Consider the following 25,914-nt stretch of genomic DNA (forward strand, 5'->3'; position numbering starts at 1 on the left):
CGCAGGGAGCGCCGATGCGCCTGCGCACTGGGCCGCACGGGCGGGGAGGCGGCTAGAGGTGTGAGTGCGCTCCAGCCTTAACTCTGGCCCTCCCGGCTTCCATAGCTCGGTCGTTTTGCGTACAACTGTAAAAGGTGAACCTGTTTTCCCAGAGTCTAGTAGGACTGATGCCAGCCATCTAGTGTGGTCTATCTACAAGCTATTTGTGTTATTATTTTATCAATATTTTATTTAAATTGATTCACTTTTGTTACTAAATAATTTAAAATAAGCTTTTCCATATATAGAAATTACCTTTTAGTAGCAAGTAACAAAATGTTTTCTAAGCAGTTATATGTAAAATTGTCTTAAGCTTACACTTAAAAACAACAATATAAGCAGCATACAAAATTACATCCCTGAAAAATAAGTGTTAATCAGAAGACACTATTAGAAGTTGGGGATGTACCTCAACGATAGACATTGACCCAGCGTGCATGAGGTCCGTAAAAAGAAAAAAATATTTTAAACCTTTACAGCCTGTAATAAGGTCGATTTAGATGAAGATTCAGTTTTACAGCAAAATAATCCCAACACATGTATAGTGAATAAAGACAAAAATGTTTAGCAGTCTTTTCTGCGAGGGCTGGAATCTGAGAACTAATTTCTAATCAAAATGATGCAAGAAGCTGGGGTCCTACAAATTGCTTTTTTTTTTTTTTTTTTTCCGTTTGTTTAAGACAGGGTCTCACTATATAGTTGAGACTGACCTGGAACTCACCATGTAGCCCAGGCTGGTCTTGAACTCACAGCGATCCTCCTGCCTCAGCCTCCCAAGTGCTGGGATTACAGGCATGTGAAACCACGCCTGGTGCTTTCTTTTTAATTTTATTTGTTTGTTTGTTTGTTTGTTTGTTTATTTTTGGAGACAGGCTCTCACTGTTCAAGGCTGGCCTTGAGCTCACTATGTGGTCCCATAAATTTCTGTTTCAAGAAAACACGTGAAGTGCAGATTCAATGGCAGTAGAGTGAATTGTTTCCAAGAAAAGACACATTAGCTGCCAGGTGCCGGATGAACAGAAGAGTTGGAGACTGGCTTTGCTCCATCTTCCCCCAGCTGGAACACTCAAAGCCAGGGCCAGGCTCCTGGGTCCTCCACTCACTGGAGAGATAGACGGATTGAGGAGAAACCATCTCCTCCAGAGTGATAACAGCTCCTCTATTCCCTCAGCCCCTCCCTCTGCCTTTTGGGCTGAAGTGGAAAGTGTCTGCCACTCCCCACCCCACCACCCCATCCTGCTGTCACATGACCCAGAAGGAGGACCACTCCGTTCCTGGTGAGGAAAGATCTGACAAGATCTGGAGAATGTCTTAGACTTCTGCAGTGGATGGGGGGGTGGACCAGTGGGACCTGACTAGAGAGACGACCAAATTTCCGTACCTCAACTTCGTTATTTCATTTAGTCACCTCTCAAAAAAAGCACTAACTGCCAGGCATCATGGTGCACACCTGTGATCCCAGCACTCAGGAGGCTGAGGCACGAGGATCGAGTCCAAGGCCAGCCTGGGGTTACATAGTGAGGTCAAGGTCAGCCTAGAAGACATAAGGCAACCCTGTCTCAGAAAGAACAAGGGAGGGGAGAGAAGAGGGAAAGAAAAGAACAGCCAGGCACAGTGACATAATCCCACAACTTTAGGAGGCTGAGGCAGGGGGATTGCAAGTTCTAGTCCAGTCTGGCCACTTAGTGACTTAGCATGACCTAGTCTCAAAAAATTTAAAAAGAGCTCAGAATGTAGCTCTGTGCAAATACTCTGTATTCAATCCTCAGCAACACCCCCCCAATAAAGCACTAGTAAATGAAGGCTAAATTCTACTAACATGTGAGAAGAAAATAGGATATTCAGTGGACCCTTGACTTACGAACTGAATTTCTTCCCGAGGACAGGTTGTAACTCAAGTTGGTCAGTGAAGGCTCAGGTTCCTACACAGCCTTCAGAGTCTCGCTCCTACACACAGCAGATCTTAGTGTCCTTAGAGAGACATGGCCCGGGGTTTCTCGGTGAGCCCCACGCAGGAAAGGATGCTGCCATGTTCCTTCCAGAGCTCTGTAAGGGTTAGATCTGCATCTGAGACCATCTGGAAGCACAAGCAGCCAGCATTCGGGTTGTAACTCAAGACTCTGTAAGTTAAAACTAAAATTCCAGTCATAACCCAAGTTGTTCATATGTCAGGCCAGGTGTACCTCAAGGGACCAGTGTGTTACTATGACTGAGCCTAAATCTGGTTCGGGTGAAGGAATCGACAGCGTTATTCACATTAGATCTACAAAGGAAGTAGAAGCAACTCAATATGCATCACAAACATCAATGAAGCATCACACATTATCCAACCATAAAAAGCAAGGAAATTATGACGCCTGCTATGCCGTGAATGAACCTTGAGGACATTATCAGAGGTGAAATAAGCCAATCACAAAAAGAAAATTAGTGTACGATTCCACTTATATGAGGAGTCCAAAGCGGGGTGTGGTTACCGGGCAATGGCGGAGAGTAGGGACGGAGAGTTATTGTTTAATGGGTACTGAGTTTCAGGTTTACAAGGTTGAAAAAGTGGGGGAGATCTGTTGCACAACTATATGAACATACTATTTCTTTTTTCTTTTTTGGGGGGGGCGTGATTTTGGAGACAGGGTCTCACTATGTAGTTCAGACTGCTCTGGAACTCACTGTGTAGCCCAGGCTGTTCTCGAACTCACAGCAATCCTCCTGCCTCAGCCTCCTGAGTGCTGGGATTACAGACGTGTGCCACCATGCCCTGCTGAGCATACTATTTCTTGAGACAAAGTCTCTCTGTAGTCCAGAGTGGACTTGAACTCACCCTGTAGCCCCAGATGGCCTCAAACTCATGGCACTCTCCTGCCTCAGCCTCCCAAATGCTGGCATTACAGGAGTGCACCACCACGCCCAGCTAACAACATGAACACACTTAACATTCCCAAGAAATGGGTAATGTAGCAAATTTTATTATTTTTGTTACAAAAATGAAATTTTGCAAAGATTAAGATATTCTAAGCACTTGATATTTTATTAACTGCAGGATAAATATGATGACAAAGCAAATGTCCTTAGTCCTTGTTCTTCTAGGGCTTAACTAAATAAATAACCACAGGTACTATAAAGAATCACCAGCATGCAACACGCCTAAAGGATGCGTTGGTTTACCCAGCTTCCCCTCCGTGTCCTGGGGAGCTGGTGATGCGGTATGGGTGCCCCTCCCATTGATAGCAAATGTTGAAACAAAGGAAGGCTATGCATGAAAAAGGGTGGCATATACATCACTTCCTTTTTCTTTTCTTTCCCAAAATAGCATTGGCTGCTGCGGAAGTTGAGCGTGTGAGGGCTGACCCAGGACTTTCCTGTGCTCATTCTTTGCTTCTTACTCCCATGGAAAACTATGCTGGACTGATGAATGGGTCTGTGTTAGAAAATTCCCACAAAGCCAAGGGCGGTGACCTCTAATCCCAGGTTGAGGCAGGAGGATTGCTACAAATTCAATGCCAAACTGAACTACAGAGTGAGACCTTGTCTCAAAAAACAAACAAATGAAACAAAACAAAAATCCAAAAGAAAAAATCTAGGCTTCTGACCTCTTTGTCTCCTGCAGGATCAGCAGCTCACTCACCAAGGTGATGCAAAGGCACAGTTCTTGGTTCCCGCCTCTGCTGCCTTCTCCTCTGGTCATATTTTTGTTTGTTTGTTGTTTTGTGTCGGGTATCGAACTCAGGACCCTGCGCTTGTGAGGCAGCTGGTGGAATCACAGCTAAATCCCCGGCCTTGCCTTCTCTGTTCGTTCTGTTTCCCACTGCCCAGAAATGAGAGGCTGCTGGGCCGCTCCACGTTAAGTTTCAGGAAGAATCTGAAAGTACTCAGACAAACGAGTAAAACAGGCTCATCTACAAATGCAGATCCCTTGGCCCACTGAAGAGACATTCATGGAAACAAATAAGTTTGCAGGCTTTGCCAAAGCAGAGGGTGCACGTGGATAATAACTCATTTATGGAAGCCAGCGTCGCCAAACAGGAAAAAGACCCAACGAGAAAAGAAAACTACAAGCCCATCTCCTCGATGAATACAGGTGCAACAATGCTCATCAAAATATTAACACATAGAATGCAGGACATCATCAAAGCGATTGTCTGAGTTACTTTTCTCATTGCTGAGACAAAATACCTGACACCAAAGTTAGAGGAAGAAAAGTTTATTTGGCTCAAGGTTTGTACAGGTTTCAGTCAATAGTCGGCTGGCTCCAAGGAGGGGTGGTGTGGCAGAGGGGCATCGCAGAGGAGAAACAGTTTCTGGCAGACAGAAGACAGCAAAGCAGCAAATTAGCAACCAGCAAGGGACAAGAAGCAAGCAAGGACAGCAACCCTATTCCTGGCCCTTATACTCCGCGCCCTCAGGCCAGGTAGCACTCACGCCCAGGGTGGATCTTCCCATTAGGCCTGTGCGCCACTCTGGTCGCACCCCACGCTGAGCTCAGGGCTCCTGCTGGGCTAGCGTGGCCACGCCTCGCCTCCTTCTGCCACCACCGTGATTATCTAGGATCTATCGGGAGCTCGTCAGCCGTGATGAGAGGTTCTCTGACATTTACAAGATCTGGGAGAGCGCTGGCGGCTGTGCCAGAGGTGGAGGGCAAGACAGTCAGTAGAACAGAGAGTGACCCCGATGACTTGCTCATTGGTGGAGACGTCTCTGCTGAAGGCCCGGAGGGCGAAGGTACGGAAAGCACAGTAGTCACTGCTGTGGACATTGTCATGAACCATCACTTGCAGGAAGCCAGCTTGGCCAAAGAGGCCTGTAAGAAGTACATCAAAGATTATATGAACTCGGACTGGGGTTTAGCTCAGTCGTTCCAGCACCTGCAGGCCCAAGGTCCCAAGTTCAATCCCCGGTACCAAAAAAATAAATAAAATAATGTTGCATCCATGGGCCAGGGATTTAGCTCAGTGGTTCTGCCACCTGCCTCACAAGCACAAGGAATCTTCTTCCCAAAAGAATTAAAAGAATCATACCACGGTGATATATGCACACCCATGTTTATAGCGGCACAGTTTGTAATAGCTAAAACTTGGAAAAAGCCCAACTGCCCAGCAGCTGGAGACTGGATAAAGAAATTGTGGTTTTTCTATAAAATGGAATACTACTCAGCCGTAAAGAATGAGAAATTAGAGTCATTCAAGGGAAAATGGATGCATATTAAGGTCATACTCTTAAGTGAAATAAATAAGACACACATGTAAATACCTACTAGTATCTCTGGTATGAAAACTAAAAGCATAAATAAGATTCAAACTGTATAACTGATGATGTAAATAGGAAGAAAAGGGTTAAAGGTGTAGGGGAAGTGGGAAGGGTAGGGGAAAGGAAATAAGGGACAAGAAAAAATATGAGAAAAGGAAAAAAATGGAAATAGGGAAGGGTTGAGGGGATGAAGAGAGGGCAGGGGTATGGGGGAAAAGTAAGAATCAAGACACATCGTGTAGAGGTACAAGATCCCAGTGATGAATGTAACTGTGCTGTGTACCTAGAAGGTACCAATAAACTCAATGGAAAAAAAAACAGAACAAAAATGGGAAAGGGGGATTCAGAGTTGGAAGGAGGGTGGGAAAGTGAACAGGATTTTTAAAGTAACAAACTGCACACGTACCTACTCTTCACTCTCCACGATGAATGTAAATGTCATGCACTGTAAACATGTACTGACTGAAAAAGAAAACTTTTTTTGGTACCGGGAGTGGGACACAAACAAAAGGACATTTTCTAAACTAAAGGAGAAAGAAAGAAAGAGAGAGAGAAAAGAAGGCGAGCCCCTTTTAGTTCAGACCTAAGTTTATGTCATTTTATGCACAGTTCAGAGTTTAAGCTGATCACGTGGCCTGATTGTACTAAAAAAGCGGTTTTTTAAAAAAAACAAGAACACGAAGAATCTCTTTTCTCTTTGGTTCTCTCCAAGCAATTTGCATCACTCGCTGCTGTCCAGTTGTCCCTCCCATCCTCTTCGTCCCCTAAAAGCATTTTTCAGGGTGCAAACATACCAGGAGAAGCCGCGGAAAGACATTGCAAAGCCACACGATAATGAACAAGACACAAATTAACTCCATTGCACTCAGGCATAACAAGCAATAAAAAGGTATGACAGGTTTTTGACAAGTAAGCGATGTTTTGATTTCACTGAAAGGAGGGGAAAACAGGAAGACATTCAGACAAAATAACATTGGATGTCATCTAACTATAATGCAAAGCCACATTATGTTCCTTTTCCTTCTCCTTTGTCCCTAGAAAGTCACAGTAAATTGAAGCCGTCATCAATTGCGACTTGCAATGCTTCTGAGAAAGGATTCACAGAGGAATCTTTTCTTTTTTTTTAATTTCAAAAAATTTTAAGAGTATCATTTTAAGAGAACATTTTTCTGCCGGGGAGGACAGTCACGCCCCAGAGATTGAACCCAGAGCCTGGAACATGCTAGGAAAATAATTTAGCTCTGATATACACCCCTGTGTCTTTTCTTCTTTTTTGTTTTTTGTTCGACATTGGAGATCAAACTCAGGACCTGGGCTTTTGGGCTAAATCCCCAGCCCTTCTTTTTTTTTTTAAGACAAGGTCTTGCTAAATTGTCCAAGCTGGGCTTCTGGCCTTTGAATTGCAATCTCCTTGCTTCAGCCTCCAAGTACCTGGGATCACACATGAGCACCACTGCATCCAGCCATTTTTCTGCTTTTGATTATTTTCTAATCAACACCACAAGCCCCAAGTGTGGTTTAAGCAAATTTAAGACCACTTCCTCCTCTAGGTTGCGGAACAGGGCAGCCCTCAAACCACGCCAGGCAAACACGTCTACACCACTGCCTTTGCTGCTATAGATCACACAAGCCCGGGAGCCCTTCAACTTCACGTGGTCCCAAGAGTCAGGCAGAACACGCGCCCCTTCCCACTGGAAGAGGTAATTTTGCTCAAGTCTTGCATATTAAAAACCTACCCCAGCCAGGGGTGGTGGTGCACACCTATAATCCCAGTACTCAGGAGGCTGAGGCAGGTGGATCGCTGTGAGTTTGAGACCAGCCTGGGCTACACAGTAAGTTCCAGGTCAGTTTCAACTACATAGTGAGACCCTGTCTCAAAAAACAAACAAAAAAAGAGAACCATGGGCCCAATCTCTGGCTCAGTGTTCTTTCGAAAACAACAATATGCTTGTACTGATATGTTTGCACACTGAAAAATGCTCTTTTAGGGGAAGAAGGGATGGGTGGGACGTCTGCAGAGCACAGTGTGTGTGCCGCTGTGAGAGAAAGCCGGGGATAATCAAATTTCAGTGATCCTATCTCATGATCCAAATTTGCAAGCAGGCTGGACACAGGCTGACGGCAAGCTCGCCCCGGGCTCGTCCTCGTCCCTGGCGCGTCCGGCCCATCACAGTGATGGTGGCGCCCTGCTCTTCATTCTTGGACTCCATTCTCAGCCTCCTGCGGCAGCTTGGGCGTTCGTGAGTGAGGCAAACCGAGCGCTCGAGTCTCCTGGCCACCGCCTGCGCCCCTCACCTGCTCCTTCACTCACAGGTTTGTCTTGCTCCCCGCCACCCCGTGCTTCTCTTCCAACTGTGCACCAGGCTCCGAGGCAGGGCTTAGGGGGCCACCATACAGCGTAGCACGGCAGGGTCTGGAGCTGATTCCGTTCCTTCTCGTTCCTTCTGTCTGGATGCTGCCCTGCCATTCACCATTCCAAAAGGACCTGTCACGGGCACACTCAGCCTCTGCGAGACCCACTCACATGCCTGAGGCTCAGCTCTTTTTTTTATATAAGGCATAATTTTCTTTAACATTTATTAGCCTTAACATTTATTGACCAATAGAGAGCAAAGGAACCGTTTCTATAGCCCATCACTTAGGTAAGTCAAAAACCTAAGCACACAAAATTCACTTGGCTGTGTCGGGTGCGGCATATCTGAGGGCACTAGCATGCTGGCCAGGGCAGGGGTCGCAGAGAGGGCCCAGGGCTGAAGGGCATGAGGAAGGAGGGTGGAGGGAAATATGGGAGAGGCTGGGCATGGGCTGGACAGCAGCAAACGGCTCACACCTGCGGCTCTGCACGCAAGTCCAGGCTCGAGGCCCAGGCACAGCCTGGTGAGCTGGGCGCCACTCACTGGTGCCTGGGCTAGGGTGGGTGCAGGGCACTGACTAGGGCTGGAAGAGGTGGCAGCGGGCCCAGCAGGGAGGCAGCCTCCCGGAGAAGAGAGGCTGGGGCCCAGGCTCAGACCCAGCATGGGGGCCGTGAGCAGAGGGCACAGTTGAGAGCTGGAGGACAGCAGGGCCCCCAAGTGCTCAAGCTGGAGGCCTGGCCCAAGGGAGAGCTTCTGCGCCACCTCCAGTTTGGAGCGTTTTGGTTCGGGCCCGCACTGCAGCCCAGGAGACTGGGCCGGCTGGGTCCTGGATCCCACCAGGCAACAGTAGGTGGTGTCCCTGCCCGGAGCTGTGCAGGGTGGGGAGGATGGGGTCCCCAGTAATGAGGAAGTACATGGGGGTCCAGGGCAGTCGGGTGCCGGCCGCCTGTACAGGGATTACAGCTAGAGCTGCCCTATGCCAATGTATAGGCACCGAGGCAGACAGCTCTGGACGCCCCGTCCAGACACCACCACCCCAGGGCACCCACACATGAGCTGAGGGTTGAGATGGGGATGCAGTGCGGGCCCCAGGCTTGAGTGGAGGGCCCCATGACTTCCCCACACGGGGTGGAGTCAGTTACTGGCTGGCAGGTGCAAAGCCCCGGCCAGGCCACGGGTAGGGACGGCCCAGGCACACCCTGGGGACCTCGGCCACTTCCTCGGGTGTGCCCAAGCCAGTCTTCATGCCACTGGGTCTTCCGAGCCTCACGAGATCCTTGAGTGGCTCCTTGGTGCCAGCTGAGTGTGGTGAGGATTCCATTGGTAACCCCAGTAGTCTAGGAGGCTGAGGCAAGAGGGTTGCAACTCTGAGTCCCATGGGCAATTTAGCAACTGAGCAAGACTCTACTCGGTTTTCCCAGAATGGTTCTCTCCAGCAAAGTCCTGGAATGCTTGAGGTCTGGGCAAGAGCAGCCGATATGCTCCCTGAGGACATCACTGCTTCCGCAGGCCTTTGCGGGTCGCAGGGCAGGCTGCTCGGTGTCCTGGACACGGCTGACCAGGAATAATTATTTTAATAATAAAGTTGTAGTTGCATTCCTACTAGATTCTAGTTATGCTATGTACTACGAGAATTCACTGTCCCGAGGGATATTTGCAGAAAGTGAAGTTACACGTGGGAGGAGTAACACTCAACAACAGTGTACAAACAGGTACGGGCAGAATGCAAGATTACCGAGGAGTGAGGTGGCTAAGGCAACTTCCTGGAGGGGATGGGTTTGAGCCAGACCATGAGGGATAGGACAAGGTCCAGGTAAGTTTGGAGAAAATGCTGAATAGTTTACAGGGCATTAAGGGCAAATCTGGCAAGAAGAGCCCGGGAGAGACGAGAGGGTGTACATACCCCACTGAGGAGCAGGACAGGACAGTGAGGTCCACGGAGGGGCACTGTGGTCACACACGGGGCATCACCCCCACCCCGCCTGGCCCCTGAGGAGTCCCAGGCCTCTGGTGTGCAGCTGTGACACCTTCACCAACTCTACCCACCTCGGAGGTCGGTCTGTCAGCCTCATCTCCCAGGGCCAGAACATCTGCCTGGCAGCCACGCTGGCTTGGGACGAACAACCTGAGAAAGTCAGGTTTCCGTTGTTTGTTCATGTTTTCATACTGCCTCGGTCTTCTCCCCAGCTTTGTTTGAGATCTCCTTTTATTGATCATGCACCCTCTTGGAGCTGCCTCGTTTCTAAAACATCTCTATTACTTCTCCGTGAGCAGCCCTGACACAGGTGCACATCTCTTAAGTGACCACCTGTTCCACTTGCTTTGCCAAATCCAGGGGGTATTTCTCGGTGCTTTCTTGATTTTTAGCAGAATCTAAATGGATGACCACTGTCTCCTCAAAAGCCTCTGGCTCAGATTGGGTGATTAAACTCTTGCTTTCCTGTTACGTCCCTTCACTCAGTTTTAGACTCTCTTCAAACACCTCTGGTAAAAATCACTTCTATGCATTCAGTGCAAGCTGTTTTTCTTGACTTCCTCTAGCCCAGGACTTCCAGACCACGACAGCCAGTCCATCTCAAGTCTGCCTTTCCCATGAACAGGAGAGTGAATACACAGCTACAAACTAAATGATTGTGCTAGCCCACGTAAGCCAGAATTTTTAGCAAGTATGGTTTGGGAATTTGTTTTTGTTTTTGTTTTTTTTAAAGGCCCCTAGGGCAAGTTATTTACAGTTTTATTGCCACTGTCAAATGATCTGGACTTGGACCGGGACCGGGACCTCTGATGATCCACAGATGCTGGAAACTCAGATCTCCTTGGAGCACCATGTTTCTGGCTCTTCTCAGGCCCAGGAGACCCACTCACAAAATGAGACCTACACCGGCTCCGCTCCAGCTTCTTGACCGGCTGTAAGACTTGCGAGTATGGGAATCAAGATTGGCCACGAGACCTAGAGGAACTCCTGGTCCATGATCGAGACCTGCTTCCTGACCTACTGTGCCTTTTTGCTGCCTTCGATTAGTTTGACTTTTCTCCCTTTTATTTCCTTTCCAGAAAGTTTTTCAATAGCTTAAGTCACCCTAACAGGCAAACTCAACCACCCCTTCTTTTAATTGAGGTCAGTGTGCATCTGCAAAGGTCACTTCCCCAGCTTGTCGTATGGAATCTTCGGGACCTTTACTAATATTTCCCTAGGCTACTCAGGCAGCACACCACTAATCGGTCAGGGAAACCTCAATGGCAAATGCCCGACTGGCTCTTCGCCAGCCACCTGACCAGTGCCACCCGATCGGCGGGAGCCGTTACTCGCACAGCCCTCCCTACCGGTGATGCAGACGTGTTCTACTCTCGGGCAGGGACCAAGAACCACTTTACTGCAATCAGGATTCCAATGACCAACTAATTTCGGATCTTTTCAACTCTTTCGACCAGGACCTCTTACTCGGAAGCGTTACAGAAGACAGCTCTCAAGTTGGGGCTCAGAGCACAGAGATCGCTGCAACCCCGCACTTCAAGTGAAGGGCACTGATTATGTCTAGACCGGCAAACACAGATCTAGAGGTGGCCAGCTGGTCACTGTCGGAGCTGACTGGCAGTCGACCAGGCACCACCAGGAGTGGCCAAGACAACGATTCGCATAACCCACAGGCTCTCCTCATCATAAGGCCAATGACACAGACAGGCTGCCAGCTGACTCGGGAGGATAAATTCTCAACCACAGGTCGACTTTCTGTTCTTACAGGGGAGCATTCCGTCTATCATTTCAAGGTCTGCGACCACTAAAACGATCGGGGTATCGTCCTCTACCACTTCCTCCTCGAGACGGAGCATGTTCAGTCGTAACCCTTTCACTCCGCAGTTCTTTTCCACCATCACAGCACCATCCGCATCCCTCAGATCCCCAAATCCCTAAAATGGAGCTCGCGATGCTTACTGGGGCTTCAAGCGTGCGTCTTCCCAGCACTGTAGGTACACTACAAACCACAAAGACAAACCCTCTCTTCACACTGTTCCTGATCCGTCGATGACCCTTGAAGAATCTCTCTGCGTCTTTCTCCCTCACCGCTGGACCCCGGCTAGTGTGCCCTGCGGGACAGGATCTCTGCAGGCTGAGATGCAGAGAGGCCCGCAGTCTGCCACAGAGTCCTCAACCTCCCCACAGAGCAGGGCACGCCTCCCTCAGCCCTCTTTTCACATATATCCTTCGCCTAAGCTCCAGGACTGTGGATTCCACTGCCCGCGGCACCCTGGATGTTCCCCAGCTCCTCCATGTCCACGTGCCAACACCGCCTGCCCCCAGATCCTCTCTGGCCCTAACCACTTCCTAGCCACACAGCCGAGGAGCCACTACTGCACCCCAGCCCGCATCGATTGCCCGCATCGATTCCCCACCTCGTCCTTCCCGTCACAGTGCTCCCTCCACTCCTGGTCCAGCCCCAGGGTGTCGTGCCAAAGGCACTGACGACGCCGGTATCATGGGTGGCCAAAGAATTTGCTGAGACAGAAAGAGTCAAGGAAAAGGTTAATAATTACGCCAAAAAAGAAAATATACCAAAAAAATTATTACACTGTAAGGCAGTGGGTAAGACAAAGGGAGGTGTGGAAGTAGGAGTGATGCTATTTCTGAGCAGGCTGGAAGGACGGAGTGGCTTGGACCCAGACAAGGAAGGAGCACTATGGAGGATGAGCTAGGGTAGTATGACCTCTGTCTCCACCGTCCTTACAGTTACTGTGGTGCCAGGGATATGGGATAAGGTAACAGCCACGCGGGTAGCAGGAAGACATGTTTTGCTGCAGGTTTCTGGAGTAATTATGCTTTTTGTTCTGTTTTGTTTTGGAGATAGTTACGCGGGCTAGGCTCACACGTTCCAGCCTTCTGGCTCAGGTGACCAGAGTGTTGGGATTACAGGTGTACACCACGAGGCCCTGCTGGAATAGCTCATTTAGTGTGGCTCTTGCATAAAGCTGAATGGAGACCAAATCAGTCTCGCAGCGCTTCATACAGAGATGAGTGTTATTTCTGAGAGCATCCTGTTGCCCTTGAACATGACCAGATTCTGACCAATGAGTCAAGGCTCTAGGAAATGAGGCATCCTTTGTCTGCGTGCTCTAATCTTGGTAGCAGACCTAGAGTTTCACTTACAGACAGGATGCCGCCTTCTTAGATAGAGGCACATCCAAGCAGGGGGGAGGGCCCAGAAGTACATGAGTCCTGGCAACTCAGGGGGCTGAGCTGGGAGAATCGTAAAAGCCAGGAGTTTGAAACCAGCCCAGCCAACAAAGGCAGACCCATCTCACACACACACACACTGCTGGGAATGGAACCAATGTACAACTGAATTACACCCTAGCCCACCTGTTCATATTTCACATAAACATCTTGTTTACACTCACGGAACTACCATTCCCATTAAAGGACATGAACGTGTCGCCTGCCTACCTCACACAGTTGTATCATTCCCTCTTTATTATGGCTGTTGTTACTTTTGTGCTAAGAACACTTAGCATATTAAGGACTACTCTCTGAGCAAAACTTACGTATATAATACAGTAATGTTAGGCTTAGGCACTGTGCTGTTTAGATCTCTGGAACTATTTCGTACAACTGAAACTTTAATTACAACCCTCCCTTCCCTTCTCTCCCCCACCCGCTGGCAAACCACCAATCTACTCTCTGATTCTATGAGTCTACTTTAGATTCTTCTACAGGTAAGTAAAATCAAAAGTATCTGTCTTTCTATTATATAGGTTATTTCACTTAATGTATTATCCTCTAGGTCTATCTGTATTGTTACAAATGGCATGATTTCTTGCTTTTCAAAGAATGGAGATAGACAGACAGACAGACAGACAGTCAGTCACAATCTCATTATCCACTGGTCCCACAATAGACATTTAGGCATTTTCCATATCTTCGCTATTGTGAATAACGTTGCAGTGAACATGGGAGCACAAGTATCTCTTCCAGATCCTGATTTCAATTCCTTATATATACACTCAAAAAGGGACTGCTGGATCATGTTACAGCTCAACTGCTACAGCTCAAGTGCTTACAGATTCAGCAATTTGAAGACTTGAGAATCCGAAAGTTACTTGAAGAGATGGGGAAAATATTTTATTAGGGGGATGGCTCAGAGTTTACCCCCTCCAAATTCTATGCCCCAAGTTGAAACAGAAGCAGCTTTATATAGAGATCTTTGGGGTAGGGGAGTGGCCACCAACCCACCAACAGTGTACAAGGGTTCCTTTTTGTCTTATGCCATATTTATTGATTTAGATATGTCAAACTGTTCTGACATCTCAGTGATAAATCCCACTGGCTGAAGTATATGATCGTTTGAAGTGCTTTTGAATTTTGTTTGCTAGTAGTTTGTTGAGGATTTTTGTATCTGTATTCATCAGGCATGTTAGCCTCTATGTTTTTTTCTTGAAGTATTCTTGTCTTGCTTTGGAATCAGGGTGTAATTGTTTGGAGCAAGAATGTCCCCGAGAGCCCCATGTGCACATAGTCAGGGCTTTTGGAAGGTGACTGAATCATGAGGGCAATATAGCTCACTCACTGCTACAGACCTGATCAGAACAGACTGTTACTGGGGTCGTGACCTGGAAGTGTGCACAGTACTTCTCTCCCTGGCTCCACCCTTCTCTCTCTGCTTCCTGTCCGCCATGACCTGAGCAGGTTTCCTCTGAACAGGACCTTCCACCATGACCTTGGTGTGTGTAAGCCTGCCAAACATGGACTGAAAATTCTGAAACTGTGAGCCAAAATAAACCTCTCATCCTTTAAGTTCTGATGTCAAGTATTTTGTCCTAAAATTAGTGTTCCCCTTTTTCCCACTTTTTAGAAGTGTTTGAGGAGGACTGATATTAATTCCTTAAATGTTCAGTGAAATTTACCAGTTAAGCCACCTAGTCCTGAGCTTTTCTTTGGTGGGAAAAAAAATTATTACTAATTCAATATCCTTCCTCATATCGGTTTAAATTTTCTATTTCTCCATTATTTAGTCTTCATAGATTATTTCTGTCAAGAAACTTACACAATTCTTTTAGGCTATCCAATTTGTTGACATAGAGATGTTCATACTAGTCGCATTATCCTTTGTATTTCTGTTTTTGTATTTCCTTTTTTCATTATTTTGAGTCTTTTTTCTTAGTCTTTCTGTGAATTTTCTTTAAAAACCCTTAGTTTTGCTGGGTGTGGTCATACACACCTATGATCCCAGCATTTGGGAGGCTGAGGCAAGAGGACTGCTATGAGTTCAAGACCAGCCTGGATATACAGTGAGTTTAAGACTGGAGAGACCCTGTCTCAAAGAAATAAACCAGGGCTAGGATTTAGCTCAATGGCACTGCATCTGCCTCACAAATGCAAGGTCCTGAGTTGGATCCCTGGTACCAAAAAAAAAAAGCAAAAGGACAAGCCAAACCAAACCAAACCAAAACAAAACACTTTAATTTCACCATCTATTGTATTATTTTTCTTTCTTTCTTTCTTTTTTTAGTACCAGGGATCAAACTCAGGACCTTGTGCTTATGAGGCAGGAATTGTGCCACTGAGATAAATCCCTGGCTCTACTGTATATTTCAGCTCTAATCTTTTTTACTGCTAATTTGGGAGTAGTTTATTCTTTCTTTTCTGGTTTCCTGATGTATAAAGTTGCCTATTTGAGCTCTTTTTTTTTCATGTATGCATTTATTGGTATTCTAGTTCCTCACAGAACTATAATTACTAAAGATGAGTGCGGTGGCACATTCCTGTAATCCCAGCACTCTGGGAGGATGAGGCAAGAGGATTCCAAGTTTGAGGCCAACTCTGTTTACATTGTGAGAACTTGTCTTAACAACAAACTACTCATACTGTATTTGTAAGTTTGGGTAAACTGAGTTACTATTTTCATTTGTCTTAAGAGTTATTTTGTTCTTCTTTAATTCATTGGTTGTTCAGGAGCATGTCATGCAATCTTCACATTTGTATTTGTTTTCCTCATGTTACTAATTTCTAGTTTCATTCTGTTGTGTTTGGAAAAGATACTTGAAATTATTTTAATCTTCTTAAATTTATGGTGATTTGTTTTGCCGCCCAATATATGACCTAATCTGGACAATGTTCCAGATGCATTCGAGAAGAATGCATATTCTGCTGTGGCTGGATGAAATGTTTGGTGCGTATCAGGTCTATTTTGGTCTGTGGGGTTGTTCAAATGTGTTCCTCCCTACTGAGTTTCTGCTTGGATATCTATTCATTGTTGTGAGGTACTGAAATTCCCAACTTTTTTTATACAGCTGTCCACTCCTCCCTTCAATTCTGTTAATGTTTGCTTTATATATTTAGGAGCAATGATGTTGTATAGCATATACATACACACTTTTCATATTCTCTTGGTGAATCACATCTACAACTCTAAAATGACCCTTTCATCTCTTATTGAAGCTTTTTTTAGTCTCTGTACACTATTTTAATACAAAAAAGGGTAGTGTTATACACAAGTGTACCAATCTGAAATGTAACATTTCAACATAAAATGCAAGAACGTGATAAAGTAGCCTGGTAAGCTTTCTCCATTGAGATTGAGTAGACAAATGTGACTCTTAAGACATAAGGAGTCTGAGAAGTACACATTTTCTAAGCCATGATTAACAGATTCCCCTGAAAATGGATGAAGTTATTACGGATAAAGATACAGCTGATAAATTTGGAGTCTCGCCTGCATTTTACAGTGGAAGAGACACAGTACGACCTATCAGAAAGTGAGTTAAAGGTCTGAAGTCTGGTTAATACAGTTTTTAGGCTGTCAATAATTATGTATTTGACATATAAACATCCTTAAACATGAAATAGTTCAGTACAATTGTACTTGTTGCACAGTGATAATCTGCTCTATATTAATCTGATAAATACTTTCAACTGGAAGGATCTATCTCGAAAGAAGAACCCTAAAAAGAAATTACTAGCTCCATGTCAATTCGTGGTAAAAGGTCCATGAAAAAAGTGTGGGTAAGAAACACTACCTATATGCCTATGTTTAAGAGTAATTCTTAAAGCAAAACAAAACTTACACAAATAATAGCTGTCTTAGAAAAAAAAACTCCAAAATTAAAATTAATTGCACAAATGCAAATCAGAGCAAGAAGCCTGCATAGACAAGAGTGGCGCCAGTGTGCAGGTCCCAGCCAGTTCCCAGCCAGTTCCCCGCCCTGACCCCAGCAGCTTGGGCCCACAGGCCCAAGCCAGAGGCTCACCCAGACACCATTGGTAAAATGCACACAGACCCCAGCCAGAAGCCTGCTCAGACTCCAGCAACTCAGGCGCACAACCCCAGCCAAGGCCCTCCTGGTCAACAGATCCGCAGGTGAGCAGGGCCCAGCCAGAAGTGCACCCAGACACTATCCAAAGTATGTGCAGGTCCCAGCCAGAACCCTACCTGGACAACAGGGCAGCACAGCGGTCCAGAAGGCTACCATTCTGAACCCAAGAACTGGTGCAGTGGTGAACAGAGAGAAGGCCTCTCTGAGGCTTGCTTAGAATTGAAGTCCACGGGGCAAGCAAAAAGTCGCCTCAACCAAGGCGGCACAACAGGCTGCATCTGCTGAAATGAGAAAACATGTAAACAAGTCTTAAAACCAAACTTCCAGATCACCTAAGGCAACCCCAAAGGGAAATGAGATGGAACAATCTGATACTCAACCTCCTGGACTCCATGAACTGGCAATGAAAGGATCTGGAAAAAATGAAATCAGAATTTATTTCTCAGATAACAACAGAGATTGTATCCATAGTGAAAGACATAATTAATAACTAGCACAGACACAGATTTTTAAAAATAGAGGAGCTGGGCCAGGGATCTGGCTCAGTGGTTTCACTGCCTGCCTTGCAAGCAGCAAGGGCCCGAGTTCAATCCCTAGTACCAAAAAAAAAAAAAAAAAAAAAAAAAAAAAAAAGGAGCTGAGGAACATGATGGAATCCCAGCAAACAAATGGAATCCATTAAAGATACAAATGGGGTTGGGGATTTAGCTCAGTGGTGCCACCATCTGCCTCGAAAGTGCAAGGTCCCAAATTCAATCCCCAGTACCAAAAAAAAAAAAAAACAGATACAAACAGATATCCAGGAGATTAAAAAGTCCATTGAAAGTTACACAGCAGGGCCAGGCATGGTGGCACACGCCTGTAATCCCAGCATTTAGGAGGCTGAGGCAAGAGGATTGCTGTGAATTTGAGACCAGCCTGGGCTACATAGTGAGTTCCAGGTCAGTCTCAACTACACAGTGAGACCTTTCTCAAAAAACAAAACAAAACAAAGTTTATACAGCAGAATGAGCCAATGTGAGGACAGAATATCAGCTATAGAAGACAGGATTGCAATTAGTGACCCGAAAAAGAAAAAAAAAAATTTGTTTTTTTTTTTGTTTTTTTTTTGGTACCGTGGATCGAACTCAGGTCCTTGCGCTTGCAAGGCAGAGGGCGGAACCACTGAGCTAAATCCCCAGCCTGAAAAATGTCTTAAAAATAGTAAGGGACCACAAGAAATCAATCCAGCAGCTGCTAGATGATTCAAAGAAGACTAATATAAGTCTGATCAGAGTCAATGAAGAAACAGGAGAGAGTGCAAATGATATTTTTTTTAAAAAGTTTTCACAGAAGTAATGGCACAAAACTTCCCAAGCAAGGGAAGATAATTTGACACACAGATAAATTAGGCATATAGGACTCCAACTAGCCATGATCAAAAAAAAAAAAAAATCTTCACAGAGACATATAATAGTTAAGATTCCAGAAACCCAACAGAAGAACAAAATCCTACATGCAGGTAGAGAAAAGAAACAAACCACATACAAATGAAAGCCCATCAGAATCACAGCAGATGTCTCAACACAACCCTCAAGTCAAGAAGAACCTGGAGTGAAATATTTCAAGCCCTAGAAGAAAACAACCTCCAGGCTGAGGATTTAGCTCAGTGGCACTGCGCCTGCCTTGCAAGCACAAGGTCCTGAGTTCAGTCCCCAGTCCTGCAAAAAAAGAAGAAAAGAACCCCAACCAAGATTGATGTATCCTGCAAAACTATCTTTCAGAATTGATGGAGAAATAAGATACTTTCATGACAAAGAGCACCTGAGGATCTTCATGAATACCAAACCAGCACTGTAAATGCAAATTAGCTGAATTTAGAATAATGATGTCAAAGCCTGCCTCAACACCTGCACATCAATGTGATAAACCGCACTCAGGGCTGTAGCCATGAAGTTCAGTGGCAGAGGTCATGCTTGGCAGGCCCAAGACCCTGGGTTCAAAGCTCAGCACCACAAAGTAGCTGCACCTAAAAACAACACGCCGCTGTTGTATAGAACTGATGACTATTGCCAGGTGTAGTGGCGCATGCCTGTAATCCCAGCACTTGGGAGGCTGAGGCAGGAGGATCGCTGTGAGTTCAAGAACAGCCTGGGCTACACAGTGAGTTGCAGGTCAGTCTCAACTACATAGTGAGACCGTCTCAAAAAAACAAAACAAAAAAAACAGAACTGATGATATTTTCCAGCACTAAATAACCATTATGCAGCCCTCCCCTTTTTAAAGAAAGATGTCTATCAGGGAAATCCAGCAGAATATGGATTATCAGGGCCGAGGATTTAGCTCAGTGGTTCTGCTGCCTGCCTTGTAAGTGCAAAGACCCAAATTCGATACCTGGTGCCAAAACAAACAAACAAACAAACCAAATGTGGATTCTCATGGAACTTCACAAAAGCTGCAAAGCCAAGAGTTGATGGCATTTAAGGACAATACAAATTTGTATACAGTGCCCACTATGGCCTTTGTGTCAATATTTTTTAAAACTGTAATTAAAAAAATACTTGTCTACCTCAGATCAAATGATGAAAAAAAAACATATTACATCATAGCCTAGCACAGAGTTACTGCATTTTTATCAGTTATTTAGATGTTTTAAATGAAGCCCTGTCTAGGCATTTGGGTTGTAATCTAAATGTTGACAGGTCCTATTTTCTTTTTTTGGTAAAGGGGATCAAACTCAGGACCTTGTGCTTTCAATGCAGGAGCAGTGCCACTGAGCTACACCCCTGGCTCTAGACAGACCCTATTGTCAGCTCTCAAAATGAGCAAAGAGGGCTTATGAGTCCAGGCTAATTCTCTTGGGCCTCAGTGGGTACCACTTTCGGGGGGGGCAGTCTGCTGTCTGCCTTCTCCTCAGCACCAGGTCAGGGGCCTGCCCGGCGGCAGTCTCTGTGGCTGTGGTTTCCATCTGCGTCACAGAGCTCTCAGGCTGAGCATCTAGCTTCCCATCACAACTCGAGAAGACTTCTTGGTGGATCCTCTGGAGCTGGATAATACAACACAGGCAAAGTCTGACATTCTCTTGCACAGCGGATACAAAAGTCCACTGCGATCTCAAAGTGCAGCCCCCCAGGCCTCCCCTGGCGATGCGTCTCCAGGGTGGGGTTTTGCACGAAGCAGTTACACAGTTCTAAAACGTCCTTCGTGGCCCACTTTTGAGACACAGTGCACTCAGAAGTCCTCTCGGGGAGTGGCGGGACAGAGGCCCGGCTGGCGGTCGCTGTGAGGGGCGGTGACAACTGCCTCGGGAGCCCCCACCGTTTTTCCCATTTGAACTGGAGATGAGGGCTCTGGGAGCCGAAGGCTCTTCTGGAAGTTTTTGACTCAAGTCTGTTTTGTCTGGTATCTTTTCCCATCCCTTTACTTCCAGTCTGTGTCCTTAAAGTTTCTCATAGGTAGCATATAAATGGATTAAAAAAAATTAGTCACTCTGTATATTCTGACTGAAGGATTTAATCCAGTTACACTTAAAGGGTTAATCTACAAGGACTTACTAACGCCTCTTTGCTTTCTGTTTGCTCCCTTGTCTTTCATCCTCTCTTGCTATCATCCTTGGTGATGTTACGGTTTCTACAGTGGTTCCCTTCAACTACACAGTGAGACCCCGTCTCAAAACAAAAACAAAAACAAAAAACTGTATACACTTCTCCCTCACATATTTGTCATTGCCATCATAATTTACATCTGTAATCATGTTTACTATAATTACTTTAAGGGCCCAGGATTTAGCGTAGTGGTTCTGCCATCTGCCTTGCAAGCAGAAGTACCTGAGTTTGATCCCTGGTACCCCCCCAAAAAAAGAACAATTATAATTACTTTAATACCTTTTGTCTTTTTTTTTTTTTTTTTTTTTTTTTTTGGTACTGGGGATTGAACTCAGGTCCTTGCACTTGTGAGGCAAGCAGCGGAACCACTGAGCTACATCTCCAGCCCCAGTACTTTTTGTCTTTTAATGCTAAAGTTAAAAGTGAATATACACCACCATTACAGCTGAGTGTGGTGGTGCACACCTGTAATCCCAGCACTCGAGGGGCTTAGGTAAGAGGAGCCCCACGACTTTGAGGCCAGCCTGGGCTACGTAGTGAGTTCAAGACCAGCGTGAACGACACAGCAAGATCTTGACTCAAACAAAACAAAACAAAAAATACCACTATTACACTATGAGACCATTCTGAATTTGACTATCCACGTACCTTTACCAGGGAGTTTTATAACATCTCTAAGGTTTCATGCTAATTAGTGTTCTTTCATTTGAGTTTAAACAACTCCCTGAGCATTTCCTACAAAGCAGGCCTCCCAGCGCTGAGCTCCCCCAGCTTTTGTTCTTTGCAGTGCCTCTCTCCTCCCGGTTCTGAAGGACAAATTCGTCAGGTGTAGAACTCACAGGGGGCAGTTTTTTCCTCTCAGGGCTTTATCAACCCACTCTTTTCAGGCCTGCAAGGTTTCTGCTTAGAAACCCACTGACACCAGTAGTCTCATGGCAGTTCTGTTCTAATTGACTACTTTCCTCTCTCTGCCTTCAAAATTGTTTGATTTTTCACAGTTTGATTTATAACCTGTCTAAGTGAAGACTTCTTTGTGTTCAACTATTTTGAGTTCTTTGAGCATCAGGGATCTGGCTGTTTATTTTTCTCTCCTGATTTAAGCTTTCTTTGTGTGATTAGTACTTTAAGCTTTCTCCCCCTTTTTTTTTTCTCTGCTCCTTCTGGAACTCCCAGAATTGTTGATAGTATCCCATAATTTCCACAAACTTAATTTTTTCGTTGTTTTATCTGTACACTAAAAACGGTCAGGTTGGCTAATATGATGTTATAGGTACCACAGATTTTAAACGTGTTTGGTGCAACCTAGACAGTGGAATACAATGCAGCACAGAGAGGGATGAATCTTTTAAGGACTGATAATAGTCTTTTTTAAGGGAAAAATAAGAAAAGGCTACAGTCAACATCTGGATCAAAATCAGAACCTAGAGCTGGGTGTGGTGGTGCACACCTATAATCCCAGCACCTAGGAGGCAGAGGCAGGAGGATTTTAAATTTGAGGCCAGCCTGGGCTACACACTGAGTTCCAGGCCGACCAGTACAGCATGAAGCCCTGCCTGAAACCTGCCCTGCCCTGAAGTTCTCTATTGCTCTCCCTCCCAGACACTAGTTTCCCACCACACCCTGACCAGGACTTTCATGACTAGTCTCTCCTGCTTGTGTACGCTCTATGAACAGAATTGCACAATATGCATTCCTTGGGGTACATCAGCCATTCCAGACTCTTGGGTCTGGAGTCTCACACTGTATGAGGCTCATCCCTGTTTTATGTAGTTGCAGATGGCTTATTCTCATTGCTGAGAGTCTATTTATTCACCCATCTTCCTGTGGGTACTTAGGTTGCTCCCACTTGTGACCCACACCAAATACTTAAACTATGACTATTCTACTTTATGTCTTTTGGGGAGTGTGTAAGCATTTTTGTTAATATATTACTGGGAATTGGACTACGGAGTCATGGTACCTGCTCAGCTTTAGAAGATACTGCCATATAGTTTTTCTTTTTCTTTCTGGTATTAGGAATGGAACTCAGGACCTTGTGCTTGCCAGGAACGTACAGCACCACTGAGCTACATCCCAGCCCAGCCATATAGCTTTTCAACTGAGTTTTGGTTGCTATCTGTGCATGTGTTAAAAAGACTGAGCCAAAGCAAACATCTGTGGGTTACCAGTTTGTCACCTCTGGCCTGGAGTATCTGTAATTCTCAGGAAAGAGCTCTATAAGGAGCATTCCAATTTCAGCAACTCACTCCCTTGCTTAAGACCTTGCAACACCCCACCCTTTCAGTAATGCTCAAACTCCTTCCTCGTTCAGGCTGCCCTTCCTTCTTTTCCTGATCCTCATGTAGACATGAACACCATCTTTGCCACTCTGAAGGTCCCAGAGGGCTTCCAGGCTCACCGCACACCCTGAGATGCACTGCTGTGTTATCCTGACCCCCATACATACCGGTGACTTCCCTTTTCCTCATTAGACCGAGTGGTGCCCTTTCTCTCCCTACTGAACTACAAATCCCAGCCTACAGTCTCTCTCTACCCATTACCTCTGTCACGCCCTACACAAGATGAGTGTCCCTGCGTAGGACAAATTTGTAGCACAATGTAGGCATTCTTGGATTTTTTTTTTTTTTTTTTTTTTTGTACTGGGGATCGAACTCAGGACGTTGCACTTGTGAGGCAGGCAGCCCAACAACTGAACTAAATCCCCCGCCCTGAATTCTTTTAAGGTAATAGGGGAGAAAAAAAGCATGAAACAAAAGAAAATGTAAATTTCACTCCCATGCTCTCAAGAGATAACCACCAGCACCACATTCTTGGGTATTCTGAGACATACACTGAATACTTACACCCATGAAAGTATCTATTTTTTCCCAGTTGGCACCATGGATGACGCTAGACAGACAGGAAGTTGCAGAAAAGGCCTGGGTGACGCTGCACAAAGATCCGGTGGAAAGGAAATGTCTGAGGCACCACATCCCAGGTGGAGGCAACAGCTGTGGCGAGAAGGTCCCGAAGCAGGTGCTGCCCAGGCTGTCAGAAGAGCGGAGTGAACAGGGGTGCAGACAGCATCGTAAGCCATCTTCTGAATAAGGGAAGGCACAGTTTAGAGCAGGAGCCATAAGGGCAAGCGGCATTCTTTTCAGTTTCTCAGTATTTCACTACCATAGCTTGTTTGTTGCTATCCTACGATGGACATTTAGCCTGCTTCCAATGTTTTGGCACAAAGCGCGTCTGTGTTTCTTCCTCTCCAGATTTCAGCTGACAGTTTTCACATTAAAAACTTTGTTAACTGCAGGTGGTGGCAGAGGCCCATAATCCTAGCATTCTGGGAGGCTGAGATAGGAAGGTCACAGGTTTGAATCCAGCATTGGCATCTTAGTTAAGACCCTGGCAAAATTTTTTAAAAAGGGGGGTGCGGTTCAAGTGAAGGGCCCTGGGTTCACCCTGCAGTGTGTGGCCGGGAGGGGGTGTGAGACCAACATTTTTGCACTGTAACCCACCTCAAAGAAAACAAAGTAGCTGGGCAAGGTGGTCTATTCCTGTAGTACCAGCTACTTGAGAGGCTGAGGCAGAAGCATCCCAATTTAGAGGCCAGCCTGGGCAACTTAACAACACCCTGACCCAAATGAACAATTAAACAAAGGTTGGGGACATATTTTAATATAAAGTCACAGGTTCAATCCCTAGCACACAGCATCAATAACAACAAAAGAAGGCATAAAAGGAAAGAAGTAATGTGCAGACCTATCCCAGACCCCCAGCCTGAAATCTTTTTCCTCTTTAAATTGGGGCATCAGTGCACACCAGGTTTTAAGGGGCAGGAAAGGTTTACTGGCAAAAGATGGAGGTGGGGTTCCTGGCAAGGGGAGCCCTTCTGGGAGACCTGAGGGAGGTGGTTCACAGGGGCTCAGTTGCTCCAGACTCAGAAATATCTACCCAGCTACTCCTCAAAGGAGTAACATCTAGAATATATAAATAACTCAAAGAAATCAGACTCCCTAATTTAAAGACCCAATCCAAACATGGGCATCTGAAACGAATAACTTCTCAGATAAAGTACAAACAGCAAGAAAAATATTTAAAAATCCAACGTCACTCGACATCTGCAAATTAAAACACCGAGATTCTATCACTCCAGAAAGAATGGCTATCATCACCAAGAAATCAGAAACAAATGCTGCCGAGGCTGTGGGGAAAAAGGAACCCTTATTCACTGCTGGTGGAAGTGTAAATTGGTACAATCATTGTATAAATCAGTAACAAAATCCCTTGAAAAACTATGTGAAATCTCCCTTTGACCCAGCTGTTCCCTTGGAGGTATCTTCCTAAAAAGCATCATACCACAGTGATATGCGCATACCCATGTTTATAGCAGCACAGTTTATTATAGGCAAGTCTTGTAAACACCCCATCTGCCCACCCACAGATGAATTAATGAAGAAAAGGTAGTATTAAGGGTAAAGTTGAGTCGTTTTTAGGTAAATGGATGCACCTAAGACCTTAATACTAAATGAAATAAATCGAACACATAAATTAAACATCCCAGTGTTTCCCTTGTATGAGAAACCCAGAGTAAACAATGAGCATAATGGAGGCTAGACACTGGGAAGTGGGAAGAAAGTGTACAAACAGGATGGAGAACAGGCGAGGGGGAAGTAGGAAGTGAAGGGAAAAGAATAAAAAAAGAATGGAAGTAAGAGAATGGAAGCGTAGATTTTGTAAATGGCGAGGGGAAGAAGACTTAAAGGGAGAGAAATGGAGGGGAGAGGAAGAATTAAGACATTACGTAGAGTTACAAATTCCCTGTGATCATTATGTATGACAAATATGTGCTGTTTTTAAAAATTAAATGTAAAAAAAAAAAAAATTAGGACAACTCCCATGGGGCAGCCGCAACCCTGGAGCACCCAAAGGTCTAATGTCAGTCGCAGGCAGACCGCAGCGACCTCACCTCAGAGAGCGACAAGCCCAGGGCAGCTGCGCCTGCGCAATAGCGGCCGCGCCCAACCCGCGCGCCTCCCTTCCCACGACCTCTCGCCTGCGCCTGCGTAACGAGTCCCCGCCTCGCTTAGGCCTGAGAAGCAGCGGAGACTGGTTAGCTTTGCCTGCCAACTGATGGGGAGAAAAATCTACTCGTTCGCAAACCCACTGTCTCTCTCCCTTCCCAGTCCACCACACTACCAAGTAACGCCTAAATTCAAGTCATCCCACGCCCGCAGTATCCACGCCTGGCGATCACCCAGGTGCATTGTGGGAGGGGACGTGCGTGGCCACGTGACGCGCTCCCACCAATCCGTTCGCAGACCGCACTTTGTGGTTCGGCTTCAAACACGTTCCTGTGAAGCCTGGCGGCCTGCGGGAACCGCCCCCTCCGCCTGAGTCTGGGGCCTTCC

General features: G+C 45.9%; 1 protein-coding gene and 1 pseudogene across 2 annotated transcripts in view; both read right to left on the bottom strand.

Moving 5' to 3' along the window:
• Get1 (guided entry of tail-anchored proteins factor 1) overlaps window positions 1-25,721 on the bottom strand; it is a 53,333-nt gene extending 27,612 nt beyond the window's left edge. Inside the window, exons 1-3 of one of the 2 annotated variants that reach the window (XM_019209350.2) lie at window positions 23,368-23,423; window positions 17,321-17,353; window positions 17,057-17,221 (exon numbers count right to left, since the gene is read on the bottom strand). The gene's annotated coding sequence lies outside the window, so the exon portion shown is untranslated. Of the gene's footprint in view, window positions 1-17,056; window positions 17,222-17,320; window positions 17,354-23,367; window positions 23,424-25,702 lie in introns of those variants that run through there. The other variant, XM_010636535.3, reaches the window with a different exon arrangement.
• LOC104870810 lies at window positions 9,782-20,335 on the bottom strand (annotated as a pseudogene).
• Window positions 25,722-25,914: the final 193 nt, after the last annotated feature.

Source organism: Fukomys damarensis, unplaced genomic scaffold (genome assembly GCF_012274545.1).
Source record: "Fukomys damarensis isolate Sample0158 unplaced genomic scaffold, DMR_v1.0_HiC HiC_scaffold_24, whole genome shotgun sequence".
In the NCBI taxonomy this organism is placed as follows: Eukaryota; Metazoa; Chordata; class Mammalia; order Rodentia; family Bathyergidae; genus Fukomys; species Fukomys damarensis.